The sequence below is a fragment of the Gymnogyps californianus genome, chromosome 1 (genome assembly GCF_018139145.2).
Source record: "Gymnogyps californianus isolate 813 chromosome 1, ASM1813914v2, whole genome shotgun sequence".
NCBI lineage: Eukaryota > Metazoa > Chordata > Aves > Accipitriformes > Cathartidae > Gymnogyps > Gymnogyps californianus.
This window is the reverse complement of record NC_059471.1, coordinates 89,199,792-89,216,044: the sequence shown is the minus strand read 5'-3', so window position 1 is coordinate 89,216,044 and position 16,253 is coordinate 89,199,792.

The following is a 16,253-nucleotide window of genomic DNA, read 5'->3' as shown; positions in this document are numbered from 1 at the left end:
CAGAATCTATATTTCTAGAGAGAAAAGAGTTGTTAACTCTAGTTAGTGCTACCTCTTCTCCCCTTTTTCTTCACCTTGCAAAAATGGTCTGCCAGGCAGAGAGTGAGAGAAGAGAAAAAAAGTACATGAGCTGGTACGGTGTGGGAATGTACAGGCTCATATGGATTGGAAACTGCCAGACAAATACTTCCTTAATGGATTGGAAATTGTGTGAAAGTATCTTTTCACAGCAAGAGGCCAAACCATTTGGAACAGGAACTAAAAGCAAGTTACCAGCCAGGAGCACAGATCCGCAGAGCCACAGAGCAGTGGCACAGCCTTATAAAGAGTCACCATTCTCTAGTGCATCTGAAACTTGGCAAGGGGATCTATTCATCTCTACAGCCTCAGTGAATGAGGTTTTTTTAGTTGTGCAAATAAGCAGGTTCTTCTCTTGTGTGGGTGATAAGAGCAAAGCTTAATTCTGTGCACACCAGGGGAATTTTCGATTAGTCCTAGCCTGAGATCCTGTAGAAGTGACAAAGGGTACCATCTGCTTCACGGGCGGTTTGTTATCCAAATCAGATTACAGCAATGAAGACCAGAGAATTACTGACAACAGAGCAGCAGTGAGGAAAAAAATTGTTGTGCTAAAGAAAGTGTTATAACTCTTTAAGGATCTTATATTGCTGGTCACTTCAGCAACCTGTTAGTCAACAAACAGATCAAAAATGTATAAAGTAGTAACAGATTCCAGTGTCAGATGTACCATCATATCCTTGAAAGGGAAAAGATATGTTACTTGCATTTCACAGATTTGTTGAGAATAGGTCCACACATTGTTCTCTGGTATGAAGGCCCACCTGCACACCTGTAATGTATTTGATTAAAAGTATTACCTGTGTTTAAAGTTAGCTTTTAACACTTCCCGCATAAGTCCTTCTGGTTTTTCTTGTGGCCTGTCTAAAGCAAGTACTAAGGAAACTGCAGCAGGCAGAAAGAGGAAATTAGCAGATGTTCACATCAAAACATTGCAATAGCTCTATCTCAGAAACACCCTTTTGGCAGTCACTACAGAGAAACCAATTAGGCTGAAATAGTTGCAGGGGTCCAGCTACCCCATAATCTCCTCGGACTACATCAACTCTGACGATCTGAGAGGGCACACATTCTTCTTAGCTTTGCTACCCGGCTTTGAATAGAGACCGTGTACTCCATTCAAGTCAGTGGCTTTCTTGATATATACATTGTGTGCACATGTGTGTACATGTGTGTGCAATCAGGCACACATACAGGAGGGAAAGATTGAGACAGAAAGAGAGTGGTTTTTGGTGAGCTGAGTGGTTATCTGAGGCAAGTTGTGAAACAGAAATGTAGAATCTTTACCCTACTTCAGTTTGTCACACTAATAAGCTTCAAATTTTTACAATTACCAGCAAAACCCCATACCTTATACAGAAAACTAAATTCAATAAACCCAATTTAAACTGGAAAGATGTTTAATCAAGTTAATTACATTTGTTTAATTTTAATTCTCTTTCAGAATTTCATTTCTATATGAAGCTGAAACTTAGTTTCAACATTCTCTAACTTATTCATTTAACTTATTCATTTAAAATATGATGAGTCCCACAGTGATCTCAAAGTAAGGAATGAATAATGAATGGAGATCAGTCTGAGGACTGCTGTCAATGTCATTGATGGAGGCAGCAAAACATTATACCTTTGAGAAGCAGACTTCTAGATAACTTAATTTTTGCAGATTCTCTTTTTTAAAACTGCTTAAAAATCACAGTTTGATGATTTTAAGTATAACTGCCTCCCACACATCCAGTTTTTTCAAAAGTCCTCCTGTCTCTTCCTGGAGGTGAAGGGCATATATTTTCATGCTGTAAAGCTGAACAATCTGTTAGCAGTGGTGGAGATAATCAGTTGCTTCTCGGATAGCCAGTAACATGCACTGAATTTTATTAATATGCCAATGAGAAGGTACCTCCCTTTTCTGGGGAAATGAGGCCAGTCTATCGATATGCTAAATATGACTCCTGGAGCCTAACCGCTTCCACACAGATGTCAGCACAGTAGCCTAATTTTCTGGTCAAAATAAAATCTCCCTTTCATAATGGAAATTTTGTTGGATTGGGGAATCATGACATTGCACACTAGGTTTTACGGCAGCAAGTCCAGCATGCCAATGGTCTATTGGAAGAAAAACAAATAGCCACTGAATTTAATAATCACACCATCTGGAGTTCAGACATTCACTATAAAATGAAATGAAGATATATAGCAAAGAAGAGTGAATGGCATCGAAGACTAAAAAAAGATCAGATCTCATGTGGGTAAGAGATTGATACAATAAAGTTAATCAAAGCAAAACCTTTCGGTTTGGATAGCAAGTTACATCAAATAAGACATCTATTTCCTTCATGTTAGCTTACAATCTCTGAACAGCTTTTTCCTTTTTTTTTTTTACAATCCAAATGACCAATTATTATCAAGAGACCTGTTTCAGAAACATTTCCTTTTCAGTGTTCATTGAGTTTCTTTTCACATTCCTTTATAAAAATCCTTCCTCCAGCTGAGGAAACACCAACAATGTTCTCCTTCCATGCACTCAGAATAGGATTTGATAGAAGGAACTTAAGTAAATCTATTACTTCCCTTGCTTCTGAATATGTCAGCGTACACCTAGGCAGCATAAGACACTGTAGCAGATACAGACATCTGAGCTAGATTAAGTAGTAAAGACCAAATAGCCACATTAGTCAACTAGCTCTATTGCATTAACAAGCTCTACCACACTGCAGTAGCCCTTTTGTATTCCACAGAGTCTGAAGATTTACTCTCAACTACATGATTGGAGACCAGAACTGATGGTAGTAATTCATTTATTTTCTGCCCATTTTGCAGCTCGTTTCCCAAGAAGACAATGGTGGAAAACTCCCACTGCCTCCAGGTGCAACACAGCTTTGCAGGGCAGCCTGCCTGCTCACCTGGCTTGAAAGAGCTGATCTCAAATGTCAGTTTTAAGCCTTTACCCCTAAAACTCACTCACAGTGATATCAGTGGGTGTTCTGTGCTGAAAGGGATAACTATTGTGGTTGCTTAAAAAAAAAAAAGAAGTCTAAAAAGAATAAGTGAAATGTCTATGATGATTTTAATTTTCCAAAGACTGAAATTGTAGATTTTATTAGAAAGCATACAATTCCACACATATTCTTGACATTTTTATTTTAAGTTCTGTTAATGTATTTTTGGTTTATTTGTTTTATGTTAATGTCCATGTACCAGGTAGCATTAATGACGTTTCAGCCATTTTAAACTAATAACGTTAGTAGGATATGATAAGATTAATATAATATGATATAATATAATATAATATAACTAATAGTATAAACAAGGTTCGTAAGAAAGAAGTAACAGGACCTTTGTGGGGTGGGGGGGGAGGAATTTATATTTTGGAAAAAGGTTAAAACAAGCTTTTATTTTAACTGGTAAAGAGATTTTAAGAACCTTACATCTTATGTGACCAGACCATATTAAAAGGACGACTAATATATATTTGAAGATAAAGGACTAAAAGACTTTCAGATACACAGTCCTTCCTAAAGCTGAAGAACATGTGGAAGGGCCTTTACCTTTTTTTCTTTACCAACTTCATTAACTGATCAAATAGAAGTGATTGACCCTTCTTCCAAATCTCCTTTTAAATGCATTTGAAAATATTTTTTGTGTTATAAAAATAACAGTTACAGACAGCAAAGATTAGAGATCCAAACAAATTATGTGAAAGGGAGATTTTAAACATGTGTGATAAACTCCTTTATCTTAAATTAAGCTTTCTCTTTGAATTTTGTAAGCAAGAAAATCCACACAGTTTATGACCAACTCCAGTCAAAAGTCAAGTATAATAGAATTTTCTCATTTTATCTTGATTTTTGTTTGAGAATTATTACAAAACTTGACAAAAATGTGATCAAATTGAAACCAAAACCAAAATTCTACAGCAGCCCAAATAAGCAAACAATAGCAAAAGTACGGTGATGTGATTCCTTCTCCTCGTAACATAAGGAATACATTATCAAAGATCTTTTAAAATGTGTTTGGCTTATGTATTTCTCCAAGTTTTCCAGTTATTTCTTGCTTTCAGGAGTTACTATTTCTTAACGGAGCAGACGTATGTGGGGTTTTTTTAAGTCAAGGCAGAGAAGATGAAGCCCTGAGGAGCCTAAAACTCGACAACCAGACTTAACAGAATTCACAGCACTCCAAAAGTGGCACTTGTGTTATCTGAATAAAAAGGAGATGATGCATATTAAATAGAAATTGTTCAAGATTTACAGCACAAGTGTAGTTAATAAACTGCAGTATATGAATAAGATGAATGTGCATGTATACTTTGGGTTGACAAGAAGAATTAAGATAACAGTGTATTAATGAGGTATAGGTTAAAAAAAAGGCTGAAAAAATGCAAACTAGATAAAAATAAATGGACATAAGTAGTATGTTTAGACTGTGATTTTTGAGGGATGCCTCTGCAGAATATGAGGGGGGAGGGGGGGTTAAATATTTTTAAGTCCCAGTTTAGTGTATCAAAAGATAAATAAGGTTTATATTTATGGACATAGAGCAATAGGACAAAAGCTTCATCCTGTTATCTGTGTTTTGTACTTTCATAGGAAAAAAAAATGTTTCACTTTTAACAGCAAGGGAATGTTAGCATCTGCTTCTCAGTTGCTGCTGAAATCAGGCCGTGGCCTTCCTGTGACAATTTTAAAGCAATTTAAGATGGGTCAACCTAGCATATTAAGAGGTGTTAAAACCTAGTCTTATCTGACATTCAACACCATTCTGCTCTTTTCCTCTATCTTTTCAGCAAATAAAGCTTAATGTCACCACTTAGCCCCAAGACAAATCCTAAAACAGAGCACAGTTGTCAGCCCCTAAAAGTTCTAATATCTCAATATTACTCCTACCAATTTTAATTTATAGTGATGTATGAAAATGAATTGGAATTACCCATGAGGATTCAAAAGTCCAAACATAAACCCTCTGTCAAATTTTAGAACCTATTAAATGGCTGAGGAGAAAATACAGGGAAATGTATTCATTTTCGAAGACCTAATGAGAAAAAACAGGAGGAAGTAAGCAGTTATGAGAGGAAGAGAACTGAATTGTAGAAGACAAAAGGAAATATATTTAGATGTCAAAGAGGTGAAATACTAGAAACTACCTGAAAATTTGTTTTAACTTTTTAACAGCAATGATCTAACAACCAAGGTACAATTGCCTACTTCGTTTTATCTTTTGCTTTGTACAATTGTGCGGCATAACTTCTAATATTATATATAGTTTTGTCAGCTAATAGTAATAACACAGAGTTATTCTGTGTCTAATGAATTATCTATGACCCTGGAATAAAATGCCTTATAGAGCAATAAAGGCATGGGATGATAACAGATGTCTTCAAAGTCCACATGCAGAACAACAAAGGAGATCCCTGGGCTATAAGCAACATACAAGTGGTCAACTACTGATTGTCAAAAAGTAGTGTGGTCTTCAGAGCTGCGTAAAACTAGCATTTGGGTTTACAAAGAGAACAAAGAACAAGTATCTAGTCTACATAAAACACTCCGTATATAGTAAAATTGGTTGTAATGCGGACTAGCAGACAAGCAAACAAAGTGCAAGTTGCGGAGTGTGTTCTCAAACACGCAGAAATGACCCCAACAAGATCCAAGACAGTGGGGCAAGAAGCCATCAGCATCAGCAGCATCCTCCTGGCAGGGAAGGACTCGGGTTGCTGACGACTGACTGTAGGTTCCCTTCCAGGATGAAACCATCAATCTTAGGACCCAGAGGAGCAGTGAAAGGATGAGCATAACACCAGAGAAAGGAGTAGATACTGGAAAGTTTGTGAATATATCATTTTAACTGCATATAATTTGAACTAGAAGTGTTAACGTCATTGTAACTGGAACAATAATCGTTCTTTAATTAGATTGTTAAGACTTAATTAGACTAACAGTAAACTATTGGATTTGCAAAAGCAGTGTGTTCCTTTTGTCAACAACTAGACTTCTAGTGTAACAGACTGGTGAAAATTCAAGCAACCTCTTCTGTAAATTGGTTGCAACAAATTGGTAACACACCTCTGGGGAGAGGAGGGAGATCATGTCAAATTATTGATCAGAAAGGTCCTTCTCTCACTTGCACCAATTTACCATGTCTATGGGTGTGTTTCTGCAGTCACCTGGTTCTTCTGCAGCGGTTGATGGCTGGCACTTTTCGTGAGGAAATATAAGAAGAGATGTGAAGCTTATACACATCATGCTTATGCAGTATGGACGCCACCATGCCAGAGCCTGCTTTCATTAGTTAGCTATACCATAAATATGGGAAGATCAAGGAGCAAGCCTAAGCCCACAACCCTCGACTGTCAGCATAAGTATTAGTTCAGCTCAGCAGAAGAGGATCAGTAAGTCAAAGCAGTTTGTTTTGAGCTCTCTCTGTCTAAACTACAGGTTTGGAATTTTATTTCAGGCTATTTCAGCGCTATTCAAAAAAGCTAAGTGTTCTGCAGGCTAGAGCAATGGAGGAGTACCAGCCACACAGGCTTTTGGATACCGCCACCTGAAACAATATAGATCATATTTATGATTCATGCTGCTGAACAAAGAACAAACTTTCATTTTTTAATTTTGGTTCTTAGTGCCTTACTGTCCCATAGCAAACAGATACTTTCATTAATTCAAAGAGAAGACAAACATGCAAATGTTCTCCAAATCTCAGAAGTCCATTAGAGGCATACATATTTTGTTTGCAATTTCAGAGTTTTCCAAACTGTAGGAGTGTTGATATTCAGGCTCCCAAACACAGTTTTGTTAAGTGTGAGTTAAAATTTGTTGATTTTTTTTTTACTAACTGCTCAAATACAATTTTTTTAGTCTAAGCCCAGACACTTAGAAACACACTTAGACAAACTCTCCCATACCACAAAACTACTCAGAAAAAAAACCCTTTTTCTTTATTTGCTTATTAGAGTGATTAAAAAAGGCTCAAAATTTTTTAATTTTTATTTTCAGAAGAGTTCCTAATTACTGATTTAATAATGGGCCTGTTTTCATTTGTAAAATACTAAGTTCATTGATCTAATCAAATTATGGTTAGAGACAAAACCAAGTTCTAATCAACAGTGAGAAAAAAATTTAGAAATATGGAATTATTGTGTGATCAACCATTAAAAAAAGAAACACATGTAAGCCAGTAAAAAAGCAGTACCAAGAGGAATTATGATCTTCTCTTCACCAGCAAAGAGTACTACAAAACAATTTTTATGTTTCTGACGTGATCAAAGGATGCATGGGCTGTATTTCTAAGCTCAGGGATGTATTTCTAACTCTGCTGGCTTGGTAACCTTAGGTGATCTCCACGTCTCTCTCTTCTTTTGCATACTTTGGACACATGCATACCCTTCAAAATTGAAATATTCCTTATGGTAGCATACATTTAGCACTACTCATAACAAAATACATGCAGATAAGACAGTAATTTGTTTGATATACTTGTGTCTCATTTCAATCGAGCAGTGCAAAAGTGAGTGCATGTGGATGAAGATCTTATGCACATAGTTAAGCACATTAGAACTTGTTGAAAAAAAAAATCTGTGAGTTCTCAGATTTAAACTGTTTAACCCTACTCCCCTTAGTCTATTCAGATTAAAACTGTTGGTTCATACTCTCCCCTTTTTTCCATTTTCTTGTTCTGCTGTCGCCCACAACATCTGTCAGCCAAGCAAAAGCTAATAACTACATGCCAGCCTCAAATGAGACAAGATTCGTGCTCAAACTAGGGGATTATCTTTGTATTCTGCACAAGAGCACTTGGAGGGTCATGTAATTAGTAGGAGGTTATAAAAAAATTATCACTGTTGCCTGTTACGTGGGTGTGAAAACAGTTACCACCCTATCACAGGACAGAGGCAATCAATGACATGCACATTAATGCAAGTGTCTATACATCACAGTTCTGCATATCAGCCTTAAGTGGGAAAGGCAACATCAGACAGAATTTGTTTCTTGGAGTCTGGCATGTCTAAGACTGATTCTAAATCCAAGACAAACCTTTTCTAGATACTTCAAAGATGTTTACAATTCATTTCAAATGCCACTTATGGGCATCTGAATTATACATCTAGCATGCATAATTATTACACAGGCCATGTCATAATTTTATTTATCTTTTAGCTGTAATTAATTTTAAATCAGGTCACCTTATTTATGGATTAGCCAAAATAATCATGTCTTGAAAAATATTATTCACTGAAATCATCTTCTGCCATTATTTCTGTGCTCATACTCTTGGCCTTTTCTAGCCTCATACTAGACTCCACATTGGTGTATAATTCTCTTCTTCTGAAAGGCTGGAGGTTGCAGCATTTCTTATTTTTAGGAGCCTATCAAGGATTTTAAATTATAAAATCTCTAAATAGTGGGGAGTTTCTTCTGAAGTCTTTGGAAACCTTAATGCTTCACACATAGAATTGCATTAATGTTTTAAGTAAATCAAAACTTTGCAAATGTCCATTAACTCTTTTTTATACTTCTGATGCTTATATTTACTTAATTTTAACTTATTTTTCGGCAGCTAATGAGCTTCATGTTAAAATAATGAGAATAAGAAATGTATAAGAAATGTTTATTCTAAATAAAATAAGTTGGTCACTAACCATGTAAATTTGCTGAATGGTTGCAGAACAAACCACTTTTTATGCTACATGGTCTTTGGACTGCTTCAGAGCCTCCCCACTTGTGTAAGGCAGAAACCCTTCCTTCTTCTTACAGGCCAGATGAGTTGTGAAAGCACATCACCTAAATCTGGACTGAAGTTGTAGTACAGTGAACCATATCCCCCCTCCCTCCCAAACTCTCTCTGAGGTCTGTTTGATAGACACAGAAGTCAGGATGGTGCCTAAATTTGTTCAGTCTTAATAGTCAAGGTAGATGGCATTTGGCAGCTGGAACTTCACGCTCTGTCCAAGATCATAGCCTGACAAAATTTTTTACTGATGCCAAGTCATATGTACCATGATGTCACATCTTCTTACTGAGAGATTAAGTAATTTTACATATCAAGATAGTAATAACTTTCATTAACAACCAAATTTCTTTTACAGTCTGTGGCTGATAAGATTAGTAGTGAGTTTATTTGAGACGTACAGTTATGGTGTCAAGGAACCAGACTTGATGACTCAGGAGATCCATTCCTGGCCTATGTCCCTCTCCACTGATACCAGACAGACTAGAGCTGGCTTGCAAACAGTAAGGTCAGTACCCAGTTATAATTCTGCAGACCTTCTATTTCTTTAATTACATGTGTGCTTAAAACATTAGCCCTCTTATCCACACTCTGTCAGCATGCAGTTCAGAATCCACAGCTGAAGAGAAGCTGAGATAATTCCGTTTGCAGTTTTAGGGTCTGTCAGACACTCCTCATTTCAAAGAAGAAATTTAATTCATTTGCTTGTGAATTCTGTATCTTTACGACAGTTTAAGGATACTTCAAAATTCATGCAAACAGAATTGTAATCTTAACAGTCCCAAGTATATAAAGTTATTCATGCTATTGGTACTGGGGGTAGACAGACTGAATGTGTGCAATCCACAGAAAACAGAATTCCTTCTCCATCCAAAAAAAAAAAAAGGAAGGAAAAAATGATAGTTTATAGCTCCTGAAACTTTACAGCTCTAGCAGCATATTAGCATCAGCTTGTTGTGGCAGTAGGATCCCTGACATGATCAAACTGGGAAGCTGACAAATTTATGGTCCTCTGCATGTTTATTCTTTGAAATGCACAGCCCACAGAGGTAAGCCACAGCTGCTGCAATAAGAGTTACAATGGGCCACCCATAGAACTGCTGTGACAGATGTATACAAGACTGAATTTAAAAAAAAAACCACTTTTTTTTTTTTGAATTGCAAGTTAGTCAATCTTAGCAGCTGCTATTATTAAAAAGCTTTCAGAATTGGCTGGTATTTTTAAAGAAAGACAGACCACTGTAGAAGACATATAACTCTTTTTTCTTATTCCATTACTACCTATTTGCTTTTATAACATGTACATACTCAGTTTTCCTTAGAACAAGTAGGAATCCAACAGAGCTGTAACACAATAATACAAAAAAATACATCAAAAACCATTTAGAAGAAGTAAACATTTTGCTGCAGTCTAAAAGGGTAGTGACTATACACTGCAAAGTGGTGGTGTTTTGCATGCCTGAGCACCTGCTACCTAGTGCACTGAATGCTATCATGTACCACACAGTATAATCTGTATGCTGTTTTTAGGTTGAGTTTTATTAAAGAAATGGTTGCATTTTGTATTGCACATTTAAACATCTCCAGAATATGCAGAATTTTTTATCTGGGTTGGGAATTAACTTTTCTACTTATTCCTACTGACAGGGAGCCACAGTGGCAGGCTGCTCCACAGGGGAAGGGGAGCAGGGGAGCAGGAGTAAGAGCAGGGGCACTGGCCTTACCTCCCGCAGTGCCCAGCAAAGCCAGCAGAGATGGTGGCTGCTGGGGTCAGCCCAGAGCGCAGAGCAAGTCCACAGTGATGACGCAGGTCTCCAGGTCAAGCCAGGATGGCATATCTGCAGGTCACCTCTGCAGCCCAAATCAACAGGGTACCTGGCCAGGCATGGCACAGCTGCATCACAGCTGCGATGCAGCTCTGGTGGGATCTGAGGGGAGAGCAGCTGCTTAAAAGCTGTTCCCAAGTGAAGCTGGAGGAGCCCCTGCCAAGGCCTTTCAGCAGAACTTTCCTCAAGAGCCCTTTTCACAAAGTAGGACTCCCACACCATCGTCTAGGTCAGCCCTGAAACTCCTGGAGAGGGCATGTGCTCCGGGCCCTGACACCTACCTCTTCTCTGCACAATTGCAAAAAACAAATCTTCAGCGAGCGCCTCTTATCTCTTTCAGCTTTCAAGCTCTTCAAGCTTTTACACAATGGAGCATGAACTTCAGAAGATGTTTTTCAGTCTACTGAAATAAAGGGAAGATGAAGAAGCAACGTAACAAATTCTTAAATATTTATATACCTTAGTAGCTTTCATCACACATACTTTTTCAGAAGAAAAATATCAGTTCACTAAAAGAGTACATTCCTAAGTATTTGATGAATTTGGGCAGGCTGTTTAACAGTATTAATTTATTTCTTTTTCTCTTTGCCACAACTCCCTGTTAATAAACTCCATGTGATCCCTTAAATTAAAAAAAAAAAAAAAAAAAAAAAAGGCAAGACTTGGCACCTTCCCATGTAGAGGGCAATCTCTCTGATAAGGGATGTGAAATAGTTGGAAAGGAGACAGGAGAGAAATAGATTCTTAGGAGAGATTGTTTGGAAAATCCTTCCTAGAAAGTTTATCAGTAGATTAGATTACTTTGGTAAAGGCAGGGAATGGGATAAAGATTTGAGGAGTAACTGAAATGGTCTACAGAAAATATTTGAAGTTAAATAGTGAAAAGTGTAGGGTAGGCAACAAAGGCAGTAGAAGCACATGGGTTGTTATGCTGTCTGCTTTCTTGGGTCATACAGGGAAAACTGGCTAAGGAGGAGGAATGACAGCAAGCAGTGTGACTCTTCAACTTCAGTGGAGAAGTGCCAGATCCTGCAGTGTATGCAAGGAGGCTTGCACACAGACAGTCCTTCAACTATTGTTTCTTTCCGTCACCAATAAAAATCTCAAATAAGTTCAAGTGAAGGAAGATGTCTGTGGACAATGTGGAGCCTTGAGCAATGGTAGTAAGGAAAAATAACAAAATACTTAAGCTAACACCTTGAGAAGTAAAATAATAATAATAATAAAGGGTCTATAGGCTGCTTCTGAGGCTCTTAAGTTACTCTTGTGCCAGCAGGAGCTATGGGGTCATTTTTTTATAGGTAACTTCTTCAGGAAGCTTTATCGTGGACTCAAGTCCAGCACCGCTTAGTTGGAGGGCTTATTGTCCAGCCTTTAAGTAGATCAATTGCTTTTGGAAAGCTCTTCAGGAAGTACAAACACAGGGCCAAGAAATCTTTTTTCCCTCAAATCCAGGACATTAATTTCTGATTCATACAGTTTGTATACAGTAGCATAGCTTCTGATCTAATTTCTTATAAGACTTAAACTAACTCCGGACTCTTTAATGGGGCTACTTCAGATTGAAATTGCTGGCAGTAAGATTGAGAGGAAACCATGTTATCTATATTCCTTCCTCCATACCAAGAAAGTAAAATATGAAACTGTACTTACAGCAAAGTTTGCTAGTTCTGTTACAGACCCTGAAGACAAGATTGTGTGTCTATTATTCCACTTAAAAGTGTTATCCCTCCTACTGTTGGGGTTTTTTTTAGTTCAGAAGGAAGCTAGCCATGCTTAGCTATGTGATCATAAAACATACTGCTTCATAATTTTCTTCTATTATATGCAAAATTGTAAAGGGTTTGACTTGATCACAGTACATTGCTATACAGGAAATGAAGATCTTTTCTCTCCAGATTTTGTCTGGACATCTTCATTAGGGTATTGTTCTGAGAACTCAGCAGGCAGTGTATTTTAATGAGAAGGGGACTAAAATCATGTTAACAGAATTTAGTTAGCTGCAAGACAAGTTATTAAACTGCTAGAACATAGTAGATGTATGCAAATGTTTTAAAACATTTTAAATATTAGAATATTAAAATACATTTTAAAAGAAAAAAAAAATTAATTGTTTTTTCCTGTCTATAGACAGTTGTGTTGAAGTCTATCAAAAAATTCCTAATCCAAGTCTTGAGAAATGGTGTCAGTAGCAACTTTTCAAGGAAAAGGTAGGGTAAGGGTATGATACACAGGATTATTAGCAAGAAACTATTTCTAACCCATTTTATCCAATGTGGCTGAGAGTTACATCAGATTAATTCTTTTACAGTAACAGCTAAGGTTCACCTATGTCTCTTTTTGAGGCAGTTTACACACTTCAGCGCTCAGGTCTTGTGACTTTATTCATTGTGACATGAAGTTCTATAAGAGTGTGCATTAGTTAGGTGAGCCAGAGACTCACTGCCGTGCATGCCCACCATTTTTATCCAACAGGTCTGACTGAGGGGGGCACCTGTGGTTCTTCCCATTAGATGGATTATGCTCGAATGCACACATCCGTCATATTGCCAAAATACTTGGATGGAGAGCATTTCTGGTTAAATTCAAACTCAGTTTGGACAGCAATTTACCAACTGTAGCACCTTGCTTTGGGAGTTATTGGCATTGCTGTGCCTTTTCTGCCAAGCCGTGAAGGATTTTAACTATCCACTTCTCACTGTAATCCAACCTGACAAGAAGCTATGTCCTGTGTAGCAAACATTCAGTTTTGCAGCATTGACCAAATTCAATAGCACCAGAACACTGAGTACAAAATACATAAAACAAATTCAGCTTTTGTTCCTATCCTTTTTTGGTGGATGACCTTAGATAGATGAGGATGCATTCTTGGACCACTGCACAGATCCTTATGGCTGGGTATTCATGCATCATATCAGCTATCAGCTCTCTTCCCGGAGAATAACTAATCTTCAGTAATTGTTAATGCATGGAAAGAAGAAAATCCACAGGTTACTGGGAAGAGGACTTTTTAAGGGATAGAGAAGAACTACACACCAACAGAATTCATGACTGAGCACCCCAAACTGTTTTCTACCAAGAATAACATTTACATTAATGAGATATTTTACCATCAGCAAAAGAGCATAAGCTGTTGCCACAGCAGCCTGCCTTTACCCGCTCCAAGGGCAGGTCAGACGTTCCTGTTACACCCCCGCGTCAGTCTCCAGTGCTTAGCTCCCAGCAAGCACAGAAAGAAATGTAGCAATTGCTCACTGTGCCAGCAGCCTCTCTGCTTGCTCCTTAATGTTAGGGTAAAATGAACTGTGATTACCATATGGGAATCCTTTGGCTTATGGATTCAGATAATACTTAACAGGAATCAAAGTAAATAGTGTTAGGTGCAAAACAAGGAAAAGAACAGAAGGCTGTGTGATATGTAAAGATATTTTCCTTTCTTTAGAAAATCACTGCATGAGGTAGATCGGAAAACCAGTGGGATCCACAAAACCCACTTCCTGTTTCAAAGTAAGGACCAGTTACTTTGTTTTATTACAGCACAGCAAACATCAACTAGCTCAAAAATTGGCGTAAATGCTAGGAAAATCTCCTATCACACAAAGAAGCTAAATGCATAGTAAGCTGTACGTCATGGACATAAATGTAACAGCCCCCTCCAAAAAGTGAGCTTTATGGTGTGTCCCTGCAAACACAGTCAAGATCACCTCATATGTATATACAAATGTGTATTGGGTTTGTGTGGCAAGGTTTTGGTAGCGGGGGGGCTACAGGGGTGGCTTCTGTGAGAAGCTGCTGGAAGCTTCCCCTATGTCCGATAGAGCCAATGCCAGCCGGCTCCAAGACGGACCCGCCGCTGGCCAAGGCTGAGCCCATCAGTGACGGTGGTAGCGCCTCTGGGATAGCATATTTAAGAAAGGGAAAAAAAAACTGCACAAAGGCAACTTCAGCCACAGAAAGGAATGAGAATATGTGAGAGGAACAACTCTGCAGACACCAAGGTCAGTGAAGAAGGAGGGGGAGGAGGTGCTCCAGGCGCCGGAGCAGAGATTCTCCTGCAGCCTGTGGTGAGGCAGGCTGTCCCTCTGCCGCTCATGGAGGAGCCCTTGCCGAAGCAGGTGGATGCCCAAAGGAGGCTGTGACCCCATGGGAAGCCCATGCTGGAGCAGGCTCCTGGCAGGACCTGTGGCCCCGTGGAGAGAGGAGCTCACGCTGGAGCAGGTTTGCTGGCAGGACTTGTGACCCCGCGGGGGACCCACGCCGGAGCAGTCTGTTCCTGAAGGACTGCACCCTGTGGATGGGACCCATGCTGGAGCAGTTCATGAAGAACTGTAGCCTTTGGGAAGGACTCACGTTGGAGAAGTTCGTGGAGGACTGTCTCCCGTGGGAGGGCCCCCATGCTGGAGCAGGGGAAGAGTGTGAGGAGTTCTCCTGCTGAGGAGGAAGGAGCAGCAGAAACAACATGTGATGAACTGACCCAAACCCTCATTCCCCATCCCCCTTGTGATGCTGAGGGGGAGGAGGTAGAGAATCCAGGAGTAAAGTTAAGCCTGGGAAGAAGGGAGGGGTGGGAGGAAGGTGTTTTTAAGATTTGGTTTTATTTCTCATTATCCTTCTCTGATTTGACTGGTAATAAATTAGATTAAGTTTTTTCCCCAAGTCAAGTCTGTTTTGCCTGTGACAGTAATTGCTGAGTGATCTCCCTGTCCTTATCTCGACCCACAAGCCTTTTGTTATGTTTTCTCTCCCCTGTCCCTCTGAGGAGGAGAGTGATAGAGCAGCTTTGGTGGGCACCTGGCGTCCAGCCAGGGTCAACCCACCACAAAATGTCAGTTTGTGACAAGTGAATTTATAAATTCTGATTTACACAAGAACAGTGTAATTTCTCTGTAATTGAGGAATCACAAAAAGTCATGCTAATTGTTGCAAAATGTGGTGTCATATATCCCAAAAAGTGGTTCCACAGCTTTGACTGAAAACCTATTTTCTAGAAAAACCTGAAACCAAGTTGTTACTTTGAAATAATTTCTCTCCTCTTCCCCAGCTTTCCCCCACAAATAAGGTGTCAGAAGAAATATTTACATTTTTAGCCATCAAGTAGGAATTACAATTCCATTGCAGTACCTCTGTAGTAGTACACAGCAGCTTTTCAGATGAACTCTAACTAGGAGAATCAGAATAGATGTAACATTCAAATTAATTTTACTAATTCAGAAGTTCATAATTAGTATGTCCAATTTGATTATGGTACCATATCATCAAGATAAAATAAACAGATATGTAAATCTACATTCACATATCGCTAGTCTCAATTTTAATATATTTATATTTTTAGATTTCATTCACTGTAAATCACTGGGATACTGAAGAACTGTTTTTGATCTGATGCCCAGTATTAAATTAGATCGAATACTCACTATCTAAATTTATTGCAGCAGATGACATCGTCAGCTATCCAATTATTTTAGTACTATTTGGCACAATGTAATTTAAAAAGACCTTGTATGCAGGCAAAGCACTTAATAATTCCCCAGCAAATTAATCCCTTTGGTGCAATACTCAAAGACATGAGGATAAAGGAAAAAAAAAAAAAGGTTCTTTCAGATCAGCATGATGTTGCAGCAAGTACCA